This window comes from Theropithecus gelada, chromosome 7b, assembly GCF_003255815.1.
Source record: "Theropithecus gelada isolate Dixy chromosome 7b, Tgel_1.0, whole genome shotgun sequence".
NCBI classification, from domain to species: domain Eukaryota; kingdom Metazoa; phylum Chordata; class Mammalia; order Primates; family Cercopithecidae; genus Theropithecus; species Theropithecus gelada.
Genome location: NC_037675.1, coordinates 21,984,008 through 22,009,427, shown reverse-complemented (window position 1 = coordinate 22,009,427; position 25,420 = coordinate 21,984,008). Strand labels below are relative to the sequence as shown.

The following is a 25,420-nucleotide window of genomic DNA, read 5'->3' as shown; positions in this document are numbered from 1 at the left end:
TTCTTTAATTATAACCTTTAGCTGTTTGGTGACACTGTACTGCTTGCTATTAAAATGTCACATAACCTAGCCATAGTTTCCACAATGCTACTATACATAACATCTGACTGTGAAGTACAGGTAACAAGGTGCTGGTTAAGTTGTTTTTCAGGACCTCAAGATTCAGTCCTGAACTCAGCTCAAACTGACAAGACCACGAACTCTTCAACTGAGTTTGTGCAAGTGTTCAATGGGTTACCTTTAACATCACTACCTGAATTTTCCACCATATTTTTCATGCCAACTCCCTGCAAATTGGCAAATGTGACCAATACTGGTTCATCAACGCTAGTCAAAATTAAGATTTATGAATAAAGTAAGATTCTTGCAAATCTTTTCTGTCAACACCTCTGAAGTCTGCTCTAGCCAAACCACCTTAGTTGATTTTCTCACTGGGACACCTTATTGTTGGAATGACAGAAGGTTCAGTTTATATCCAGAACTTATCTTTAAGCTCCCGCTCCTGTCAAGCAATCTTTGAGTAACAGGAAATCATGTGCTGATAGACTGGGTGAACAGGAGATAGTCTCAGAGCAGGTTCTGTGCATCCTCTTACTCTCTAGGTCTTTGGGGGACAGGGGAGAGCAAAAAGGGAACAATTCTGGGCATCTGTATCTGGATGACTTGGGAGGTGATTCTGAGGGAAAGTCAGTTGTTTGTCGTGTGCCCACACATCCAGAGCTCTTTCCAACAAATGTGCATTATCTATTGAAGACTTAAATTCAAGCAGTGACTTAATGAATGTAGAGAGAGGTGGGAGAGAGAAGCCACCTGAGCCAATGTATGAGCCAATATTTCTCAAACAATTGATATTCCACTTTTAATATGGAAAAAAAATATGGACTCCAAGCATACATCCATGAACTCTCTTATGAGCTAAGCCCAAAGTCCTAAAGCTTTTTGGATGTAAAACCAATTAGGAAGCAATCTAAACTAAACTGGAGAAAAATATATTGTTATATTTACAGAAATTAGCCACTACCAATGCAGCCCAGGAAGGTAGCCCAACCAGTATTTCTGGAAACCACTTAATGGGTCTACTTCCTAGAGTTGTCTGCCAGCTTCTGTAACAGAAGCTCCTTGGGCAGTGACTTTTGATTTCAGTTCTTAAGGAGGTATTCCCCTTTAAGTATAAATTTTAAATCTCTTGAAAATTATGTTCATCCTTTAAATATTGTCTTTGATTTTAAGTATTTTCTGTTAATTCCTTGATATGTCCTTTTATTATTATTATTATTATTATTATTATTATTATTAGGAACAGAGTTTCACTCTTGTCACCCAGGCATGACCCCAGCTCATTGGAACCTCTGCCTCCTGGGATCGAGCAATTCTCTTGCCTCAGCCTCCTAAGTAGCTGGGATTACAGGCACCCACCAACACATCTGGGTAATTTTTGTATTTTTAGTAGAGATGGGATTTTGCCATGTTGGCCAGACTTGTCTCAAACTCTTGACCTCAGGTGATCCACCCACCTCGTCCTCTCAAAGTGCTGGGATTACAGGCATGAGCCACCGCACCAAGCCAATATTTCTTTTGTTAGCCACTATTCAATTCTTAAATGTTTGTGAACTACTGTTTCACAAAACCATAAAAGTGACTTAGGTTCCTTATTCAGGGGATGACAATGTCTATAGGTGTCTTAATCTGTGATCCACAAACTTCCAAGGGTTCCATGGATGGAATTCATAGCATCAATGCAGTAGTGCAGTGCAGAAAATTACATCTCTATTTTCACTCACCCCTATTGAAATGTAGGGGCTGGGCATAGTGGCTCACACCTGTAATCCCAACACTTTAGAAGGTCAAAGTGGGGCCGGGCGCGGTGGCTCAAGCCTGTAATCCCAGCACTTTGGGAGGCCGAGACGGGCGGATCACAAGGTCAGGAGATCGAGACCATCCTGGCTAACCCGGTGAAACCCCGTCTCTACTAAAAAATACAAAAAACTAGCCAGGCGAGGTGGCGGGCGCCTGTAGTCCCAGCTACTCTGGAGGCTGAGGCAGGAGAATGGCGTGAACCTGGGAGGCGGAGCTTGCAGTGAGCTGAGATCTGGCCACTGCACTCCAGCCTGGGCGACAGAGCGAGACTCCGTCTCAAAAAAAAAAAAAAAAAAAAAAAAAGAAGGTCAAAGTGGGAGGACCACTTAAGCTCAGGAGTTTGAGATCAGCCTGGGCAACATAGGGAGAAATCTTCTCTCTACAGAAAATTAAAGCAATTAGTTGGGTGTGGTGGCACATGCCTGTAGTCCTGGCTACTTCGGAGGCTGAGGTGGGAGGATCACTTGAGGCCAGGAGTTGAAAACCAGCCTGGGCAACATAGTGATAACCTGACTTTACCAAAAAAAAAAAAAATTTTAAGGCCAGTAGTGGTAGCACGTGCCTGTAACCTCAGCTACTTGGGAAACGGAGGCAGGAAGATTGCTTGAGCTTAGAAGTTTAAGGTTGGAGTTTATGATAGCACCAGCCTGGGTGACTGAGCGAGAGCCTGTCTCTCAAAAACAAAACAAAACAAACAAAACAAAAACTAAAAAAAACCCCCCAAAACCCTAGCCCCATTCTGCTTGACACACAGATGAGAAGATGAATATAGGCATCAGGCCACACACCTATCATGGTTACATGAGGATTCCCTTGGAGAGAGATAATGGTGGTTGTATTTTCACAATGCTCTGCTTTAGTCAGTTGAGAGAAGTCCAGATAAGATTTCTTACATGAGGACCAGCAAGGTCTATTGAGTACAAAGACTGGAGGAAATCAGACAACAAAGACTGAACACCTCCCCATACCTCTTCTCTCAGGTGGTATTGTTTAAGACTCAGCAGTGTCGTTCCTTCACATACTTTGGTACTGGGACTGCAGACTTAGTACTCTCTGGTTTCCCATCTGCCCAGGCATCAGTACCCACCTCTTCTAGGAATTCTTCAGGGATGAGAAAGAGATTCTGAGCCTGTTGCTGCAACAATGCAGCTTGCAAGGTATAGGCTTGATCTGCGGACACTGTAATATTCACCTATCCTGGGGAAAAGGTAACATTTGCATTCAGTTCAGTCAAGAGATGATGTCCCAAGAAATGGATAGGGTATTCAGGCATATATAAGAAGCGATGCTTTAAGCAGGTCTGTCATAGTTGGAAATCTAGGGGTTGCAGGAATGGTTCTTTTAGGGTCTTCTCTAAAACTGCCATCACTTTCATAGTTTCAGAAGACAATTTGAACAGGTGTGCATTTAATACTGAATAAGTGGCACTGGTATCTACTAGAAAGGCTAAACGTTGATTTCTCAGCATCATAATGACCCAGGGCTCCACGTGGGAAATATGGAGGGTACTAGCTGGGTCAGAGCCTGCCCTCGGACCCCATCATTTTTGATCCTTATTACAGAAGTTCTCAGGCCTAGATCCCTCAGGTATTTCAGGCATTTGGTGAATTGGAAGTTGATTTTTTCATTATTGGCCCCTTTGTGGTTTGGTCAATCTTTTTTCCAATGGCCTTCCTGTCTGCAGTTGGCACATGGAATTCAATAAGTAGAATGTTCCTACTTACAGGGAGCCTGGGTCCCAGGGGCTCCTACCTTAAGTGGGGCTCCTGTGGTGGGTCCGTGTTATGGTCCAAGGGTTTCTTGAGCAGCTGCTAGCAAGGTGGCTTGCTGCTAAATGTTTTATAGTTCTCTCTGTTTCTGACCAGGTCTCTACCAGTGAACACCTTTGTTTCTACCATTTGAGACAAAGATATGTCCAGTGCCCCTTCAACTTATTGCAAATTTCACTGGATGTCAGGAACACTCTGGCTAATAAATGTCATGTTTATCATCTTTAAATATTCTAAGGCCTTTGGACCAATATCAGTGTATTCTTTGAACACTTCAAAATACAGTCCAGAAAACTTGAAGGGCTTTCATTGGGCTTATGCCTTACTTCTTGAACTTTCTTAAGGCTCCTCTGCTTTGGTACGCCCTTGCAGAGTCCAGGTTTGAACATTGGATTATGGGATATAAGATATAGAAGAAAACAATATGGAAGAGAACAAATTTTCCATTGGCTTTGGATCATCTCAATAGGTAGCCATACTATTTTTCAAATTTAATAAATCAGAAATAGAGAATGGAGAGTGTACCCAAATGAGCCCCATGGGTTGCCCTATATCAGCGTCAATGCCTCCTATAGGTAATTGTTGAAGGGAAAATTGTCCTGCTGGAGCTAAAGTGGTTCCCTCGCCAAATTAGGTTCTCTGGCAGGTGTGAGAAGAGGAAGCCATTCCTGCATCTCGTCATTCCTGGCCTCTTGGTCAAGTGCTGGTGGCCTGGCCCTAGCTCCTTCACCAGGTGAAGGAGGGAGAGCCAACAGCAGTGAGCCGAGATTGTACCACTGCATTCCAGCCTCAGTGACAGAGTGAGACTCTGTTTATAAAACAAACAAACAAAACAAAACAAAACAAACAGATTTCAGAACTGAAACCCATAGAGCCCATAGAGTGGAATAGTTCCGCTGTACACTGCCCTTGTGCTCCTTCTAATTGGTAAAAATGTCCTTGAGTAGGGCCCTTTATGAAGGAGGGACAACAGGGCCTCCAAAGAGGTGACAGGACCTCTAAGAAGGCCAGCAGATCAGGAGAAGGAAAAGAGGATGTTGGAACACTCACCAGAGATGTTTTCCCATTCTGGCAACCATTTCTCCCTTGCAGGTGAGCCTGAGCTGAAGGTTGGCAGTGCCATGCTGGCAAGAAAGACTCCAGATACTTCGGTGAATCTCCAGGTTTGCCACAGCAGCAAGAGAGTACCGAACCATGGACAAATGCCCATGAGGAGCCTCCAGGCTAGCTCTCCACTAAACTTTAACCATAATAGATTCATTGCCTTATGCCCAGTAAGTCAACATACTGAGATAATGGTGATAGTAGCAGAGAAATAGGGTCATATTTTTATGACAGTCAGACAAGGAGATGGGAGGAAAAGTCAAATCCACCTCCCCAAGAGGTTTAAGGTAGGGTTTGTGAGGGATCTGGACAGCAGCTGAAGTGTAGGGATTTTTGATTCATTGAGAAGTGAGGAGTGCAGCCTTGGGACAGAGAGGTTCCAAAGGTGCATTCTTCTGAGCCTGTTGCATGGTGGGGTCTTTAGACTGGTTGGTGTCAACCTCTCCACTGGAGTTCAGAATCTGAAATGCCTGAAGCAATTCTTGAGCAAAAAAGACCCACGATTCTTGTTTGTGAGTTTCTACCTATAGAAACAATGGGGGAGCATGTGGTCAGCATGCTACGTGACTCTTGGTTAGTTAGCAGCTGCAGGGAAGCTGCTCCAAGTGGACCACCATGCTATGATTAATGTGTAATTATAATTCTTCCTACTTTGATGAGCTGTTAATCCTTTCATTGTATCATTATCATTAGAGAATTACAAATTAACACAATAGATGTGATAATGCTACACATCTATTTCAATGGCTGAAATGCAGTACAAACTGACATCACCAAAGCTGGTGAGGATGCAGAGCTACACAAACACTAATTGACAGGACTTTGTATCGAGGCATATTTTAGGGTGCCATATATGTATTTCCTACAAAAGAAAGTTCAGTTAGCCTAGCTCGGATCTCATGGCAATTGCTTGACTTAGCAGAGGGGACTGCAAACCTTAGTGGACAGCCTTACCAATAAGGTCCACAAAAGAGGAAGATAGGTCCCTAAGGAAATTAATATGCAACTATCCAAATAAGGGATGGAAATCAGGAAAGCTAGAGCTTATAAAGCTCTGATATTTATCCCTGATTTGGAGAGCTGCATATTCATTCATTTCTGTATCAGTTTCACGTTCCACTGATACACAACCCTAATATACTAATTGCCCTTAAATGCACTTTCCTCCTATACTGTTTTGAATTACCATCTGCTTACCCTTTATTAAAAGCAACTTTTAAAGAGTTACTTACATGAGAAATTTGTGAGAATCTACTATAGGAGATCAGAATATGCCACCACAAGGTATGCTCTGTAATGTAAAGATTATTTTGAAGTGCTTATTTTGAAAAACAGTATACACAAGACAAGCTCTGAAAATAGAGTATGCGTTGGCCTTTTGTAAGGGTAATGTGCATTCATAAGGGAAACCTCCATTCTTATGGATGTCTCCTTCTCGTGCCAGATAGAGAAAGGTGACTCTAAATCACAAAAGACCCTTCTCAGTGGAGAAGATACTTACTTAAATCTGCGTGACCAAACTTTCCCTCATTTACTATACTTTTCCTGGTCATCTCCCTATGACTTGTTCCCCGCATGCATTTTCCTTTGCTTTAGCTGAAGACGGCATTTAAGCCCAAGTTCTAGCTACCTCTTTGAGTTACTGTCTGAGCTTCTCCCATGTATACATGAGATACACATGTTACCACATTTCTGTTTGTTTTTCTCTTGTTAATCTGACTTTTCTTTTAGGCACCCCAGCTAAGATCCTAAAAGGGTAGAAGGCAAATGTTTTCCTCTCTTACACTATATTTTAAAGAGCATTTATCAAACAAGAAAAATAATTAGTATTTTTCCCCATGTGTAAATTGACCATTGAGGAGGAGCTACTGGTTTTCTTTTTTCTTTTTTCTTTTTTGAGACAGAGTCTCACTCTGTCGTCAGACTGGAGTGCAATGGCGCAATCTCGACTCACTGCAATCTCCGCCTCCTGAGTTCAAGCAATTCTTCTGCCTCAGCCTCCTGAGTAGCTGGGACTACAGATGCGTGCCACCACGTCCAACTAATTTTTGTATTTTTGTAGAGATGGGGTTTCACCATGTTGGCCAGGATGGTCTCAATCTCTTGACTCCGTGATCCACCTGCCTCGGCCTCCTAAAGTGCTAGGATTACAGGCGTGAGCCACCACACCCGGCCTTGCTACTGGTTTGATACTAATCTCTTCTGAGTTTGGTTAGTAGAGATTGTCATCCCCAGGTGTCCGCTCCTCCTCAGGTGCACTTAAAAATTGCAAAGCTGAGGAACTGCAATAGGAACATGATGACCGATGTAGATACACTGACTCCTCATCGAGACCAGACTTCTAAAAAAGGTGCAGTCACCTCATAAATAGTGTTGATACTTCGGTCTTTTCTCTAATTGTTTCAAGGCCAGAGCCATTCAACATTGCAGGAGACTGAAGAACACAAGATACTTTAATGTTTAGCACTTTTCCTCCCCATAGTGGACCTAGGCAAAATTACATGAAGCAAGCATTTCTTACTTTGTATCTCTCTCCTACAGTTAGCAAACAGAATTTCACATGGTTCCTACCTGCCTGTGAGCTCAACATTTCTTTCTATCTCCTTTCTCATTCATTCCATGAACAAAATTTAGGTCTTAAGTCCACTGTTGAGAACCATTGTATTTTAAAGTCCTCCAACCTCCACCCTATGTTTCTGCCAAGCGAACGTGTTTATTATCAGATAAAATCATTTGTGCTGATATCTTCTACTTGATGTGTCATCCTTAGGAAATGTAATGCCTTAGCCCGTCTAACATGCATTGAACTTCTTAGAAACATTCTTAAGGAATTGAGTCTAGTAGAGACATCTGAGTGCGTGGTTGATAGAGGAGATGTTCTTTCTCATCCTGCGTGTGTATAGCTTCCATACAGATGACAGCCTGCTGTAGTTTTGCGTTAGAAATCCCCGGCATGTACGAGGTCCCCAGTTTACTCTCCCGCACCTCCACCAGTTTTGGGCTGGGTTTGGTGGCTCACACCTATAACCCCAGGACTTTGGGAGGCTGAGGCGGACAGATCACTTGAGGTCAGGAGTTCGAGACCAGCCTGGCCAACATGGCAAAACTCCACCTCTACTAAAAATACAAAAAAATCAGTGGGGAGTGGTGGTGTGCACCTGTAATCCTGAGTTACTCAGAGGCTAAGGTCGGAGAATTGCTTGAACCCGGGAGGCAGAAGTTGCAGTGAGCTGAGATTGCACCATTGCACTCCAGCCTGGGCAATAAGGGCTAAACTCTGTCTCAAAAAAAAAAAAAAAAAAAAAGAAAGAAAAGAAAAGAAAGAAATTCCCATCTCTAGGCCAGGCATGGTGGCTCGCGCCTATAATCCTAGCACTTTGTGAGGCCAAGGCAGGCAGATTCCCTGAGCTCAGGAGTTTGAGATCAGTCTTGGCAACATGACAAAACCTCGTCTCTACTAAAAATACCAAAAATTAGCCAGGCATGGTGGCTCACGCCTATAATCCCAGCTACTGGAGAGGCTGAAGCAGGAGAATCACTTGAACCCAGCAGGCGGAGGTTGCAGTGAGGTGAAATTGCGCCACTGCACTCCAGCCTGGGTGACAGAGTGAGACTCTCTCAAAAAAATTTAAAAAATAAAAAATAAAAGAAATCCCCATCTCGAGAGTCAGGGACAGAAATGGTTGATGGGCACTTGTTATATTTGTTTATCGAAGTCAAAATTAAAGTAGAAAACCAAAGAGTAATATGAGAAAGGAAAGAATTTTTATTGAGCAACTACCATAAGCCAGGAACTATGCCACGTGTTTTATACCCAGTCAGCTCTGCCTTTTCCAAGAATCTGAGTGGAACTAAGTATGTTACCACCATGAAAGTAAGTAATTCAAAATCTAAGCTGTTGGAACTCTATATTATTTTGAAACTTAAAAAGAAGTGATGATGGGCCAAGCGTGGTGGCTCACGCCTGTAAATCCCAGCACTTTGGGAGGCTGAGGCGGGCAGATCACCTGAGGTTGGGTGTCCGAGATCAGCCTGGCCAATGTGGTGAAACCCAGTTTCCACTAAAACCCAGTTTCCACTAAAAATACAAAAATTAGCTGGGTGTGGTGACGCGCTCCTGTAATTCCAGCTACTCGGGAAGCTGAGGCAGGAGAATCACTTGAACCCCGGAGGCGGAGGTTGCAGTGAGCCTAGATCTGGCCACTGCACTCCAGCCTGGGCAACAGAATGAGACTCTGTCTCAAAGAAAAAAAAAAGTGATGATGGGACCTGAGTCACGTACTAGGCAGCTGTAACCAAGGCAGGTGTACCTTGGTTTCTCTGATTAGAGACCCTTTCTTGCCTGCACTGTTGTGTGAAATGTAAAATTACTAAAGGGGGCCAGGGAACACTTGTTTGCACTCCGCTGGCTGATCTTCTGTTTTTTATGGAAAGATTTCATTGCTATCACATTGTCTTGGGATGGAATGTTAAATATGCTCTTTTAAAATTGGAACAGAAATGAAGCACAGCTACGAATAAATGAAAACAAGTCATGGGGTTGGAGACAAATCTGTAACTAATTAATTTGTTGTAACTCTTGAACCAGCCTGGTACAGAAAATATTGAATTCCTTTTTAATTTCTTTGTCTTTTTCCTACATAAGCAAAAACTGAACCTTCTCTGGAGTCTGTATGTTACAGAGTGGCCTTCCTCTCTTTTCACTTTAATAAAATCATTAAAACTGGATTATGACCTTTTTGATTATATCAACTCAGGATTACAGGTGCACACCACCACCCCCCACTGATTTTTTTGTATTTTTAGTAGAGATGGAGTTTCGCCATGTTGGCCAGGCTGGTCTCGAACTCCTGACCTCAAGTGATCTGTTCGCCTCAGCCTCCCAAAGTCCTGGGGTTACAGGTGTGAGCCACCAAACCCAGCCCAAAACTGGTGTCTACATCACAATTTGTCTCCAGCTTAGCCTATAGTCATTTACATCCTCATGATACACACAAACGTATCACATGCAGAGACACAGCCACATAAAATATGCCTTAAACTCCTTGCACAGCCTAAGTCATAGGCAAACATAGCCTAGATCTCACACACCCATACCAATTACACAACAATTACTTTACATATATCATATGTAGAATGTCACACATATTGGATAATACAATTTATTTAGGGAAGGGAAGATCATTCACCCTGGGTAGGTTTAGAGTGAATATCAGGAAAAATCTTGGTTATCAAACATCAGATGCATTACAAGCTGAAGCTTGACAAATGTGTAGGAATAAACTAGGTAAATGAAGACAAAAGTGTATTCCAGGCAGAGAAACAACACAGGCAAGGTTATGGTATCAAGAAGTCATGCGACTCATAATTCTAAGTTTTGGAAAACACTGACACATAAGTGCAATGTCAGGGGCTATTGATGGAGGCAGTGGCCACCACTTGGGAAGCACTGAATACCAATTCCTGAGGATGTGCATAGATCTTCTAGTTGTTGACAGGCTCCACCATCCTCAGGTCTCCTATGCTATCAACATACCCATCCTTGCAACAGTGGAATTCAATGTAGTTGAAGCTCTCTGTGTAGCTATTGTTGTACTTCTCCCACTGACACTCGAGTACTTTGATGGCACCCTGAGCCCATACATAGGCATTTCTACATCAGTTATTCCCACTTCAATAATGCATATATACTCCATTTTGTGCCATAAACTATAGGTGGACATATAAGAGCTCTTGTCTTTCAGAACCGCTTTTTCTCTCATGAGGGCATCACATTTGCAGTCTTCAAAATCTCGGCTTGGATCTAAGTAGTGCAGTGTCATGAATTCTTTCCAGGAAACGTCCTTGCTATGTATAAGCAGCCTGCAAAGAATGCAAAGCAGGGCCAAGGGACTGCCCCAGATCTTCAGAGAGGATGCCATTTCAGTCACCAGTGACACCTGTGTGTCCACAGAGAAGAGAAAGAAAAGCATCATGTAGACAATGTCCAGAGAGCTGACATTTATCTTAAAATTCTGTTTCCTGTCAATGCAAGCACTCAGCATAATTTTACTATTTGGTTCCCTGATTAGAAGATAATTCTCGTAAGAGAATAAAGTTTCTAAGAACTAAAAATATGCTTCAGCTTATGTGAGCCAAACACAAAGTTGGAAAAAAATAGATGACGTTAATTTTGAGAATTTCAAACATCTCCTGTCTACTCTGTCATCCACCCAACCTGCAGTGGGTAGAATCACCCAATCACCCTCCAGCTGGCTTCTTTTCACCAGACCAACTCTCAGGAAGTCATGCGTCCACTAGAAAATGGCATTTTAGGCCAGGCGCGGTGGCTCACACCTGTAATCCCAGCACTTTGGGAGGCCGAGGCGGGCGGATCACGAGGTCAGGAGATTGAGACCATCCTGGCTAACACGGTGAAACCCCGTCTCTACTAAAAATACAAAAAACTAGCCGGGCGAGGCGGCGGGCGCCTGTAGTCCCAGCTACTCGGGAGGCTGAGGCAGGAGAATGGCGTGAACCCGGGAGGCGGAGCTTGCAGTGAGCCGAGATCGCGCCACTGCACTCCAGCCTGGGCGACTAAGCGAGACTCTGTCTCAANAGACGCCAGGGTTTATCTGTTGCCATGACAACTAAGAGCTTTATAAATATTTTTCTAGCCTCTGCTTGCTATTTTCTGGAAATTATCTGCATTTCAATATTTGCTTAACGATTTTGAGCTGACACGAGTAACATAATTGTGTCTGGAGTGTGTATGGGGGGTGGGTTGGTGGGGGAGGGCGTAAACCCCCCCCCGCCCCCCCACCGGGGGCAAAAAGGAAAACTCTTTCAAAAAAAAAAAAAAAAAAAAAAAAGAAAATGGCATTTTAAGCTTTTTGTCTGCGAAGTGGAAAGGGCTGTAACTTTTTTTTTTTGCACATTAAATATTAAAGTTTATTAAAAATTGCTCACATTGAAAAACAAAGACAACAATTACACCCACCCCCACCAACACACACCACATACACAATCCAGACACAATTATGTTACTCGTGTCAGCTCAAAATCGTTAAGCAAATATTGAAATGCAGATAATTTCCAGAAAATAGCAAGCAGAGGCTAGAAAAATATTTATAAAGCTCTTAGTTGTCATGGCAACAGATAAACCCTGGCGTCTGAAATTGTAGAAATCAGAAGTTGAACATTTGTGTGACATTGTTTTTCTATGGTTTTTCAAGGGATAAGAGGGAAACTTTTCCAATTAAGTTGTTCCAGGGCCTTCTTGAATTTAACAGATGGCTGCTACAAAGACATTAATTGAGGTTGTAGGACAAAGGATCAGTGGATATCTCCATTCTCAAAAGAAGTGAGCAGGTCTAAAGGCAGAGACTGACTTCCAGGTTAGGCAGCCTGTGAGCTAGTGTTAATCCATCCTCCTCTATCATGCTCCCCATGACAGCCATAAATGCATGGATGCTGAAGGCAATGCTGTTTTATGATTCTTGTTTTCATGCATTGCTCACAAGCTGCAGATGCATGCCATGGGCACTGTTGCCTGCCCTGCCCCTCTCCTTGCCCTCCAGGGCTGTGCCTTTGCTAATGTACCAGTCAGGATGCTTTTTCTTTCTTTCTTTTTTTTCTTATAACCAACTTTTTTTTATTAGAGCAGATACAGTTGTGAAAACTGTACATTACACATTTTGGTTTCAAGAATTATAAATAAAGGAACTCACAGGTAGGGAGTTCTTTTTCACAGCAAGAAACTTTAAATAAACAAAGTCATGTTTTATGAAGTACATTGGCAGACTTCATGTGCTGTCCAAAATGTTGAGTACAGTATAACAACCCATTAGAAAGAGCCTTCATGTAAAATACAGCTGTGCACATTTTAGAAAAATACCAACAATTTGAGCTTTGTTTTAAAAAAGCTTATAAATCATACATATATTTATAAATAGGACCAACATGCTCACTTTATAAACATAGAGGACGCTTTTTCTTCCTTTCTTCCCGTCTAGGTTTTCATCAGCATCTTCTGAGTAATGAGGCTGCTGCTGGGCGGCTCCAGAGACTCCACTTCGGTTCCATCTGGCTGGAGAGGTCTCACAATCATGGCAGATGGCAAAGAGGAGAAAGTTACATCTTATGTGGATGACAGCAGGCAAAAAGAGCAGGGCTGTCACATTTTAGAGGAGTGGAGAAGATGAGTGACTACTAGGCAGGTGGTTCTTAGGCAGGAAGGCTTTGATTCTCTGAAATCACAGACCAGGTTACAATTACACTGACTCTGCAAAATGATGCTTCTTCAATATCTTGACTTCCTTTTAACACTTCCCCCAAAGCCTGGGTGGAACATATGATTACTACTAACTACCCATATTCCTTCTCAGGGGCATTCCCCTAATTATCACTATTACAAATGATCTTCATTTGTCAGAGCTGCTTATTGACGATGCCATCATAAAAGGACACCAGTTTAGAAATATAACTGTAATCAATTAGGCAAAAAGACTAAAACCATCCCCACCAGAGCTATTGTGGTCACAGCATAGGATGTATGGTCGTTTGAAAAAGTTACCTCTTTAGCCGGGCGCGGTGGCTCAAGCCTGTAATCCCAGCACTTTGGGAGGCCGAGACGGGCGGATCACGAGGTCAGGAGATCGAGACCACCCTGGCTAACACGGTGAAACCCCGTCTCTACTAAAAAATACAAAAAACTAGCCGGGCGAAGTGGCGGGTGCCTGTAGTCCCAGCTACTCGGGAGGCTGAGGCAGGAGAATGGCGTGAACCCGAGAGGAGGAGCTTGCAGTGAGCTGAGATCCGGCCACTGCACTCCAGCCTGGGTGACAGAGCGAGACTCCGTCTCAAAAAAAAAAAAAAGAAAAAGTTACCTCTTTAAACCAGCTCTCTGTCCTCATTTGCCCTGAGGAGAGTTCCTGGCCCTAATGAACCTCTAACCTGATTCACAGCTCTAAGCATCGGTGTCCTCACCAATGTAGGGCCTAATAACAGCTCCCTACAGACCTGTGAGAGTCTAATGAGATGCATGTATGTGAGAGCACTTCTAACCATGTCAAATGCCCACATCAGACACAGAACAAAGGGTGGGTACTTCCTATCTGTGGAACCCTGTCCTGGTGATAAAGACCTACACAGGGTAGGAGAGTAGGATGCAAGCAGCTTTAATGCATTGTGGTTGAGACGACTAGGGGTGAAGGAAGGGAGGGACAGGGAAAAGCTTGTATCAGTGGGAATGAGGCTGACTGGAATTCAGGCCTTAGTTTTCCATGATTTCGTTCCTTCTCCATTCTTTGCTATCTAAAAGCTCAATCAGACCAGCCACAGTGGCTCACACCTGTAATCCCTGCACTTTGGGAGGCTGAGGCAGGTGGATCACTTGAGGTCAGGAGCTCGAGATCAGCTTGGCCAACACAGCGAAACCCCATGTCTACTAAAAATACAAAAAAATTAGCCAGGCAGGGTGGCGTGTGCCTGTAACCTTAGCTACTCAGCAGGCTGAGGCAGGAGACTCTCTTGAACTCGGGAGGCGAAGGTTGCAGTGAGCCAAGAGAGCGCCACTGCACTCCAGCCTGGGTGACAAAGCAAGACTCCATCTCAAAAAATTAACACTAATAAATAAAAATTAAAGTTCAATCAGCCTCCTTCCAGTGCTCCTGGTCATCCCCCGAGCGTCCTCAGCAGAGCAGTTCTTACCCTACTCAGACTCAGGTCACTACTCAGAGTTCAGGTCACTGGTTATAGTGGGGTTCAATGTGTGGATCTGAATAGCAGAGTCTGCATCCTCCTCCTTTTCTCAGAGCCCAGGAAATCTGCAGCAGTGGAGAAAGGAATAGCAGGGGGAGATTCAGCTCCTGAACTGATTGGTAGCAGAGGTGGTGATGGGGAACAGCCTTATTATGTGAGCCTGTTCCTGTATCGTCTCATCTGGAACACTTGGGTTCACTCAGATAGTGGCTTTGAGCAAACGCTACAAACATCAAAGACTGACTCCAGGCACAAAAGAACTGAAAGACCCTAGGTGACCCTGGAAATAGGTTATCAAGCACTATTAGGAGACAACAAGAGACCTGGCTCTTGCATGTAATTTCTAACAAACTTCTGGGAAGTCTCTGGATGACTAGGATACATTATATGGGAACTTCACTGAGGAAAACCACATTTAACATTGTGAACTTAGGGCCCTCATTGAGAGGTGAAAGAATATCTAATGAAACCAATAGCCTGACAGCTATGAATGATTAGGTAGCCAGTATCTGAAGTTTTTCTGGTCAGCTTATAACTGTGACCCTTAGCTGTCTGCTGACGCTGTAGTGCTTACCATTAAAATGTCACGTAGCCTAGCCATAGTTTCCACAATGTTCCTATATACAACGTCTGACTGTGAAGTGTGGGTCACAAGGTGCTGGCTAAGTTGTTTTTCAGGAACTCAAGATTCAGTCCTGAACTCAGCTCAAACCAGACAAGACCACCAGCCCATGAGAGCGTCCAAGGGGTGACCCTTCCACATCACAGCCCGGATTTTTCACCGTATGTTTCATAACAACTACCCCAGAATTGGCAAATGTGACCAATAGTGGTTCATTGAAACTAGTCAAAGGTGTAATTTATGAATAAAATAAGATACTTGCATATGTTTTCTATCAGCACCTCCAAGGGCTGCTCCTAGTCAAGTCATCTTGGTTGATTTTCTCACTGGACCACCTCATTGTTGGAATGTCAGAATGTTTACAACCAGAACTTATCTTCAAAGTGCAGCTCTCAAGCAGTCCTTGAATAATGGGGAATCGTGTGCTGACAGACTGGATGGAAGGAGGATAGTCTTAGAGCAGGTTCTGTGCATCCTTCCACTCTCTAGGTCTTTGGGGAACAGGGGAGAGCAAAAAGGGAACAATCCTGGGCATCTGAATTTGGACCACTTGAGCGGTGATTCTGTGGGAAGATCAGTTGTTTGTCGTGTGCCCACACATCCAGAGCTCTTTCCAACAAGTGTGCACTATTTATTGAAGGCTTAAAATCAAGTAATGACTCAATGAATGTAGAGAGAGGTAGGAGAGAGAAGCCACCTGAGCCAATGTGTGAAGAAGCAAGCTAAGTAGGAGACCTATGTGAAAGCAGTTTTTAAGCAATATAGTATTGTGCTGATCTCTATTGTTGATAACATTACATGGTTGTACTACCTCAGACATGTCAACTAGTTAATCTAGTGTTTCTCAAATAAGTGATATTCTCCTTTCCCACTTTCCTTTTTTTTTTTTTTTTTTTTTTTGAGAGAAGGTCCAGGGTCTCCCTCTCTAATCCAGGCTGGAATGCAGTACAGTGGCATGATCTCGGCTCACTGCAGTCTCTACCTCCCGGGCTCAAGCAATTCTCCCACCTCAAGTAGCTGGGACCACAAGTGTGTGCCATCATACCCAGCTAATTTTTTAATTTTTTGTAGAGATGAGGTTTTGCCCAGGTTCTTTCTTTTTTTTTTTTTTTGAGACGGAGTCTCGCTCTGTCACCCAGGCTGGAGTGCAGCGGCCGGATCTCAGCTCACTGCAAGCTCCGCCTCCCAGGTTTACGCCATTCTCCTGCCTCAGCCTCCCGAGTAGCTGGGACTGCAGGCGCCCGCCACCTCGCCCGGCTAGTTTTTTGTATTTTTTAGTAGAGACGGGGTTTCACGGGGTTAGCCAGGATGGTCTCAATCTCCTGACCTTGTGATCCGCCCGTCTCGGCCTCCCAAAGTGCTGGGATTACAGGCTTGAGCCACCACGCCCGGCTTGCCCAGGTTCATCTCGAACTCCTGAGCTCAAGCAATCCACCCACCTCAGACTCGCAAAGTGTTGGGATTACAGGAGTGAGTCACTGCACCCGGCCAGATATTCTACTTTCAATGTGGAAAAAAGTTTATTGTGGACTCCAAGGATACATCCATAAACTCACCTATGAGCTAAATCCAAAGTCCTAAAGCCTTTTGGATATAAAACCAATTAGGAATTAAGCTAAACTACGCTGAGGGGAACAGTATTCTATTATATTTGCAGAAATTAGCCACTACCAATGCAGCCCAGAAAGATAGGTTAGCCGGTATTTCTGGAAATGGCTTAATGGCTCTACTTCCTAGAACTGTCTACCAGTTTCTACAACAGGAGTTCCTTGGATAATGACTTCTGATTTGCATCATTAAGGAGATATTTCTCTTTGAGTATAAATTTCAAATTACTTGTTAATCATATTTGTTCTTTAAACATTGTTTTTTATTTGAACTGCTTTCTATTAATTCCTTGGCATTTTATTTTGTTAACAGCTATTCAATTCTTAAATTTAGATGTGCTACTGTTTCACAAAACCATAATAGTGACTCAGATTTCTTTGTGCAGAGGATGAACATGTCTACGGGTGTTTTAACCCGTAATCCATGAGATTTGAAAGGCTCTATGGGTAGAATTCATAGGATCCATGCAGTAGTGCAGTGCAGAAAATTACATCTTTTCATTCACCCATATTGAAATGTAGCAATTCCTTTACTAATGAAAGTAGAAAAAAATAGAAATCATAGACTTTTTATATCCATTTATATTTGTTGCCAATATCTCAAAATATTATTTCACATTGATCACTGCCTCAAAATTATAGTAGTAATTAGACCTGAATTTAAGTCTTAGTACTTAATGCACTAATAAACACATACAATACTATATCATACACTTTAAATGTTTGATATTTGATTTCCTTTGAAATCCCATGTATTTTTTTTTTTTTTTTTTTTGCATTTAATGATATTTTTCAGAGAACAAGTATTACTGTTCTCTTTTTCTCCATTGTTATTGTTCTCAACTGTTTGGCTTCATCAGAATGCTGAAGGGGTGCATGACACAGAAAAGGTGAACACCTTTCTCCTAGGGGATGGCAGAGTAACACAATGAAAGAAGTCCGATTCCTAAATAACTTGCACTGCTTAGAGAGGAGCTCTCAAGTGAGAGGAAAATAAAATATTTTGCTTTTAAACTACTGAGCTGTTTTTGCAGCTCAGCCTTATCCTAAGTAACCCCATTGTGATTATCTTGATAGATGTGTTAAATGTTTTCTTTTACTATTAATGATGTTATAATTCAACTTTGTCTTAACTATGTTAACCAGACATGGAATATAAATATTTCAAAGAAAAAAAAGACAACACACTAGTTTGTTTTTGTTAGGCTTTGGGTGAATTTCTAAAGTACCAGTAAAGCTGCATTCAGGCAGAAATGCACTTATACCCTCATAATTCTCTAACTCCCAAGGCCAGATCTAATATTGTCTCCCTGTCTTTCTCTCTCTCTCTCTTTCTCTCTCATTCTCAATCTCTCTCCCTTGCTCCGTTTCTCACTCTTGCTCTCAGGAGGTCAAGCAATTTGGAGGAACTTAAGGAAAGGACATGACCACTGACCTTCTCTGTAAGTTAGATATTGACAGAATACCAAAAATGATCATGATAGAACAATAGGGAACAGCAAAGCTCACCTGATTGGGTCAGGTGTATTAAATACATACGTATCTGATCTCACAGGTTAAGAGCTGAGTCCCATAAGATGCCTCCTACTTTAGATGCCACTGGCAAGTCTGGGCCTCCAGTACTTCTGACCAACCAGCTATAAATTGGGGATTCCAACCACTCCTTCCTTAGATTTGATAATTTGCTACAATGGCTCATAGAACTCAGCAAATCACTTTATTTATATTTATCAGTTTATTATCATAAGCACAACTCATGAACAGCCAGATGGAAGAGGTGCATACGGCTAGGTATGGGAGGGGAAAGGTGTGGAGCTTCTGTGGCCTCTGGGCATGCCATTCATCCCATTGCTGAATACCTCCATGTATTCAGCAATCTGGAAACTCCTCAGATTGTATGTCCGAGAGTTTTTATGGAGCTTGATCTCCAGTCCCTGCCCCCTTTCTGAATGTCAGTGGGTTGGTTGAAAGTTTTAACCTTCTTATCCCTGGTCTTTCTGGTGCCAGCCCTATCCTGAGGTCATGTAGGGGCCCCACCTTAAGTTACCTCATTAGCATAATCTCAGGCATGATCCAAAGGGGCTCATTATGAAAAACAAGACACTCCTACTTAAGCTGAAATAGCCTGCTTCAAAGATGAATAGCCTCACCCTTTGCTTTGTTCAATATTTAACCATATACTTGCTTAAGAGATCCAGGGGGCAATCTTGAAATAAACCAAGTATTAAATTGAGATTGTAGAATCCTCCCTTCTCAGAAAAACCACTGAGTAGTTAATCCATAACCTGGTTGCATTCATGGTGATGCCAGCCAGACCTCCAGGTGGTTCATTACTGAAGATAGTCATCAGAATGAGACACGCAGTCCTGCGTCCTGCACCACTCCTGCTCATAGTTTCCATGCCTCCTTTTCCTTTAAAATCCCTTTGGCTACCTTAAAAATTTGACATAGTCTTTGAGGCACTAGTCCACCATCTCCTCAGGTTGCCATCTCTTGAATAAACCTGCTTTTCCTTCCACCAGCCCTTGTCTCTTGAGTTTTGCTTTCAAGAGGTGAGCAGCTAAACCTGAGTTTTGTAGGAGACAGTAAATTCCTCTTCAAAGTTTAGCCTGTTGGCCGGGCGTGGTGGCTCATGCCTGTAATCCCAGCACTTTGGGAGGCCAAGGCAGGTGGATCACAAGGTCAGGAGATCGAGACCACGGTGAAACCCCGTCTCTACTAAAAATACAAAAAATTAGCCAGGCGCGGTAGTGGGCGCCTGTAGTCCCAGCTACGCAGGAGGCTGAAGCAGGAGAATGGTGTGAACCCGGGAGGCGAAGCTTGCAGTGAGCCGAGATCCCGCCACTGTACTCCAGCCTGGGGGACACAGCAAGACTCTGTCTCAAAAAAAAACAAAAAACAAACAAAAAAAAAGTTTAGCCTGTTAACGACTTCCTTTAAAATTCAAGAGGGAGAACAATTGTTAAGTACAATGAGCTCTGAGTTCCTCTTCAAAGAACCAATATATCAGTATGTTCAGCTTCCCTGTTCTTTGTTCTCCATTTTAAAGAACAAGCTTAACTTCCTTGTTCTTTACACCTCCTTGCCCCTAGTTTCAGTAACCAACCCCTTCCTAGCCTCTATCACCTGTTCTGTCCTTAGGTATCCTTAGTCACCTGTTCTGTAACTGTCCTTCCCTCCAGAACTACTCACCCCACCACTCCAGCTGGTACCCTCTTTAAAATAGCCAATTGGAATTAGCTTGGACTGTGTGGTCCAACCCTAGCCAACAGGGGAAAGACACAGCAGTAGGGACTAGCTGCGTTAGGAGTAAGACCCTCTTCCCCTCCCTTGTCTGGTGTGCTCTCACCTTTGCTCCATCCGTGAGATGCACCCTTCTATAGAAGTAAATTGGCTTGCTGTGAAAACTTTTGCCTGAGTGCTATTTTCACCCTGCGGCACCGAGCATTTACTTCCAACAAATTTGGGGGCCTTCCCAGGATCCCATTCTTCTCTGCTTCTCTGGGGAAAAGTCTCTGATCACCTCTCGTGAGGAGATGCGTCCCGCTCCCTCATTGCTGCGGCCTCGGGGTAAGGAATCGACCTACCCTGTGTGACGAATAAATCCGGACTCTCAGCAAAGCAGAAAGAAAAGGCCTACAAATAAATACCACGGCAACCAGGTAACTCTGTGCACAGACCAAGATAAGAAAAGCTGTGGGGGCAGTGAAGTATTTCCTTGGTGGTCAGGACATCCTGAAGGTTGAAAGTGTGTGACTGAGACACACAACTGAGTGTAGAGCGAGTGCAGAGTTCAGATCTGGTTCTGCGTTCACCTCATACAGCTTAAAGGCGGCTTGCCCATCATGGGGTTTATACCGACCTGCTCTAGTAGGAGAGATTGAGCCCCGCAGACTCGCTGGGGTGCAAGAAATCTCTAGTAAGAGAAACTGAGCCCTGCAGACTCAGCGAAAAACACTTTCTCCAGGATGGTAAATATAGCAGGTAAGACAAAAGATAGGAAAGATCATCATCATGATAATATGCCCTGTGATAGTCCCCTAGGCCTAATGTTAGAATAGTGGAAGGGTAATGGAAGGACCCAACACAAGAAAAAGCAGCAAATGATAAAATACTGCTGTTTTATTTGGACTAAAGTACCTTCCTCTCCCCCAACGAGCTGCCACCCCAGACTCTTCCCTTAACCTAAAAAAGGAGCTTAAACCACTCTTAGATGATCCTTATGAAGTGGCAGATCAAATTGATCAGTTTTAGGACCCCAGTTATATACTTGGGCTGAGTTAATGTCTATCTTAGGCATCTTATTCTCAGGAGAAAAAAGGAGCATGATATGCAGGGCTACTATGACCATTTGGGAGCATGAACACCCTCCTGGTCAGAATGTCCCAGCGGCTGAACAAAATTCCCAGCCCAGGATCCTTAATGGGATAACAACAATATGGCCCATCAAGGAAACATGAAAGACCTTAGGGAGATGGTAATAAAAGGAATTCGAGAACTGGTGCCCTGCACCCAAAATCTTACCAAGACCTTTAATAGAAAACAGGGAAAAGATGAGGGACCAATAGAATTTTTAGAAAGGCTTAAAGACCAAATGAGAAAATATGCTGGCCTAGAATCAGAAGACCCTCTTGGGCAGGGAATGTTTAGAACTTCATTTTGTCACTAAGAGTTGGCCAGATATTAACAAGAAATTACAAAACATAGAGAACTGGAAAGATAGACCTATAGAAGAGCTTCTGAGAGAAGCCCAAAAAGTATATGTAAGAAGAGATGAAGAAAAACAAAAGCAGAAGGTGGAAACTCTGCTGTCCGCCATACAACAAAGTACTCAAGGGGCCAGAACCTATAAAGAACCTAGATCCCCACTCTCCAGGCAATATAAAGGGTACAAAAGAGTAAAGCCAGGAGACTCAAAGGTAGAGAGAGAAAAAAAAAAAATCTTAGAGGAGACAGAAGTGACATATAAAAAACAATAAGCTAGTATCAAATTTTTGTTAATCCTGGAAACAGGGACAAATCTATTAGGAAGAGATGTAATGCTAAAATTAGGCGTAGGCCTCCAAATCAATCATGGAAAATTCCTCCCCTCCCTAAACTTGCTCACCACCACAGACAAAGAACACATTCATCCCGAGGTATGGTCAAAAGACGGAAATTGAAAGTTACAGATTCCTCCGATTCATGTTAAATTAAAAACCCCTGGGAAAGTAGTAAAGAGAAAGCGATACCCCATTCCTTTAAAAGCCAGGGCAAATTTAAAACCTCTAATTGAAGGTCTTCTCCATGATGAGCTTCTTGAACCTTGTATGTCTCCCTATTACACTCCAATACTGCCTGTAAAGAAGGCAGATGGGTCATACTGGTTAGTGCAAGACGTTAGAGCTATTAACCAGATAGTCCAAACTACACACCCTGTTGTTCCCAATCCTAATACTGTTATCAGTAGGATCCCATACAGCCACCAGTGGTTTACAGTAGCAGATTTAAAAGATGCCGTGGTCGGGGGCTGCTGCGCAGTACGAGCGAGCGGCTCCAGGGCGGGCGCGCACAGGGATGCTCTGCGGGGCGGCTGCAGCCACCGTGTGGGCTGAGGAGGCTAGGACAGCGCGGGCCCCCGGGCTTCTCCTCTGAGCCGGCTGCCCCGGCAGCGCAGCCAAGGCTCCATCAGCCTCCGCCCCTTCAGCCTCGGGGCCAAGTCCGCTGCCACCTCTGCCCGCGGAGGCCCGGGGAGCCCCTGCCTGGACCGCAGCTTCCCCCTTGGGCGTCGGGCCCGGGCGGGGATCCCGAGCCGCTGCCCTCCTCGCCGGCATGCGAGCCCCATTTCCTACTTTTTCAGTTTCCTTGGGAAGGGGCGGGTGGGTCTGGATGAATCGTCTTGGGGGGCCCCCACGAGGCGACCCGGGCGGCCCTGCCCTTTTTAGAGGATCCCCTCGGGGCCCAGTGGGGAAGGGGTTGTCTTTGCATGGGTGAGGGACTTCCCTAGTCTGCCGGGACCATGACCTGAACTGTGTGAGTGGGACGTGTCCAAAGCCCAAGAACCAGCTCATCTGAGCCGCTCCCTCCCCGGCCAGCATGGCACCTGAAGAAGCCTCTCTCAGGGCATTGGAAGTCTGCTGACAGGAGTTTTTCACAACTGTACAACCGATGAAAGAAAACATGAGATAGAGGAACTTCTTAATAACTTTGCCTAACAAATAGGAGCCTGGAGATTCTGCCAGTACTTTCTCTCCAGCACTAGGAATGACTATGTAATGATGTACAGTTTAACAGTTTTTGAGAATCTGATCAATAAAATGTGGCTTGGGGTCCCATCTCAGGATGAGATGGAAATCCATAGCCGCCTGCCCAAACTCTTTGTGGCTCCCCATAAAACCTTACCTTCTTTTATCATGAACAAGCTCTGCAAAGTTATTGTTGATATTGGACGTCAGGATTGGCCCATGCTCTACCATGACTTTTTTACTAACATTTTGCAGTTGAACCAGTCCCCTGTGACAACCCCCTTGGGCCGATCATGTTGAAGACAACTCCAGAAGAGCTGGCTTGTCCCCGTGAGGACCTCACTGTGGCTGGGAAGGAGGAGTTGCAGAGGTGGCTACTGGACCAGGTGCAGACAGTGCTTGGGCTACTGACAGGTATCTTGGAGACTGTCTGGGACAAAGAGTGTTACTGCTGCCACTCCACCACCATCCCCAACCTCAGTAGACTTGCTGAGTAACCTGTTGCAGACTCCTAGTTCAGCCGAACTGTGGAATCAGCCAATTCCCATCCTTGATGTGGTGAGTGAGTATATCTGTTCCCTGGCCTTGGAGTGCCTGGCCCATCTCTTCAGTTGGATTCCTCTGTCTACCAGCATCACCCCATCCCTCCTTACCATCATCTTCCACTTTGTGCGATTTAGCTACGACATCCGAGCCAGAAACATGGTGTCAGTTTACGGCAGCAGCGAGAACTGTGTCTGGGTTCAGGAGTGGAGCCGGCTGAGGGTCCTGGCCATGTCCTGCATCAAGGAACTCATGTCCAAGAACTGTGTGCCTATGGAGTTCGAGGAGTATTTACTGTGTATGTTCCAGCAGACTTTCTACCTCCTGCAGAAAATCACCAAGGATAACAATGCCCACACGGTGAAGAGCAGGCTAGAAGAGCTCGATGAGAGCTATATCGAGAAGTTTAACGACTTTCTTCAGCTCTTTGTGAGTGTTCACCTAAGAAGAATCGAGTCTTACTCCCAGTTCCCTGTGGTGGGGTTTTTGACACTTTTGTTCAAGTACACATTTCATCAGCCTACTCATGAAGGTGAATTCTCTTGTTTGGATGTCTGGACGTTCTTTTTGGACTGTCTGACAAATAAAATTAAAAGTCGTCTTGGAGACAAGAAAGCAGTTCTCAACAGGTATGAAAACGCCCTGGTGATCCTCCTTACAGAGGTGTTGAATCAAATCCAGTTCAGATACAACCAGGTCCAGCTGGAGGAGTTGGATGACGAGACTCTGGATGACTATCAGCAGACAGAGTGACAGCGCTGCTTACAGCAGAGCTTGGAGGTAGTGGACAAAGTGATGGAGCTTCTGCCCATGCACGCCTTCTCCACACCGTTCCCAGTTCTTCAGGATAATTTGAAGTTTATTTGAGATTACAGTAATTTATAGTTACTTCAGGGTCAGGAGACGGGTTGAACAATACTGTGGAGAAAGACTGCCGATGGCTGCACTGCTCCCTGAGAGACTTGAGCTCCCTACTGCAGGCCGTGGGCGACCTGGCAGAGTACTTTATCAGGGATGTGTTTGCTGCACGGTTCAATCATGTCCTCACATTCGTGGAGAGATTGGTCAAAGTTACTCTGTATGGATCTCAGATAAAATTGTACAACATTGAGCCGGGCGCAGTGGCTCACGCCTGTAATCCCAGCACCTTGGGAGGCCAAGGCAGGTGGATCACAAGGTCAGGGGACCGAGACCATCCTGGCTAACATGGTGAAACCCCGTCTCTACTAAAAATACAAAACATTAGCTGTGCGCGGTGGCACAAGCCTGAGGTACCAGCTACTCAGGAGGCTGAGGCAGGAGAATCACTTCAACCCGGGAGGCAGAGGTTGCAGTGAGCCAAGAACGTGCCACTGCACTCCAGCCTGGGCAAGAGAGCGAGACTCCATCTCAAAAAAAAAAAAACACACACACACAAAAAATTGTACAACATTGAAACTGTTGTACCATCAGTATTGAAATCAACCTCATTGATGTGCGTGCTCAGTCCCTGGCTGCGCTGCAGGCTTACTCTCACTGGTTAGCACAGTATTGCAGTGAAGCTCACCGGCAGAACATGCAGCAGTTCGTGACATTCATCCCTACTACCATGAATGCAATCACACCTCTAATCAGCACCAAGGCCTCGAAGCAGCAAAGCCTACACCTTTTATCTAACTCTGTCTCTCCTTCTGTTCCTATACCCATTTACTAGAAAATCTAAATATGACACAGAGTTAGATCCATAAATCTGTCCACTGTTATATAACTGTGTTATTTCACGTTTCTTTTTAGTTGTAGCCCACATGCATTCAAATACAACTTAACTTTTTTTTTTTTGAGATGGAGTCTTGCTCTGTCACCCAGGCTGGAGTGCAGTGGCATGATCTCGGCTCATTGCAAGCTCCGCCTCCCGAGTTCACGCCATTCTCCTGCCTCAGCCTCCAGAGTAACTGAGGCTACAGGCGCCCACCA

At 44.2% G+C, this 25,420-nt stretch overlaps 1 pseudogene across 1 annotated transcript; it reads left to right on the top strand.

The window, feature by feature from the left end:
* Nucleotides 1-22,775: 22,775 nt before the first annotated feature.
* LOC112628362 lies at nucleotides 22,776-25,160 on the top strand (annotated as a pseudogene). Its single transcript, XR_003120420.1, has 2 exons — nucleotides 22,776-24,573; nucleotides 24,898-25,160. The product of XR_003120420.1 is annotated as an exportin-6 pseudogene (transcript).
* The last annotated feature ends 260 nt before the right edge of the window (nucleotides 25,161-25,420 follow it).